Source organism: Apaloderma vittatum, unplaced genomic scaffold, assembly GCF_000703405.1.
Source record: "Apaloderma vittatum isolate BGI_N311 unplaced genomic scaffold, ASM70340v1 scaffold17166, whole genome shotgun sequence".
In the NCBI taxonomy this organism is placed as follows: domain Eukaryota; kingdom Metazoa; phylum Chordata; class Aves; order Trogoniformes; family Trogonidae; genus Apaloderma; species Apaloderma vittatum.
In genome coordinates this window covers 29614-29826 of record NW_009722458.1, presented here as the reverse complement: position 1 = coordinate 29826, position 213 = coordinate 29614, and the positions used below count along the sequence as shown (strand labels likewise).

At 57.3% G+C, this 213-nt stretch overlaps 1 protein-coding gene across 1 annotated transcript in view; it reads left to right on the top strand.

Moving 5' to 3' along the window:
• CEP164 (centrosomal protein 164kDa) overlaps positions 1-213 on the top strand; it is a gene marked incomplete at its 5' end in the record, with an annotated part of 29657 nt that overhangs the window by 10080 nt on the left and 19364 nt on the right.

Genomic DNA, 213 nt, shown 5'->3' with positions numbered 1-213 from the left:
GGAGGAGCGCTGGCAAACGGCAGACCGCTGTCGGCCGAACCGGAGTGTGTGCTCATGCAGTCTCTGGCAGAAGAACCATGACATGGCACAAGGTGCAGATGTGTCTGTGGCCTGGCCTCTGCAACTGAGGTGCCAGACAGCCGCAGGCTCTCCACTCTTGTTCGGTGTCTTTCAGAAATGATAGAATGTGAGGTCTGATAGGCGCTCTCTCTC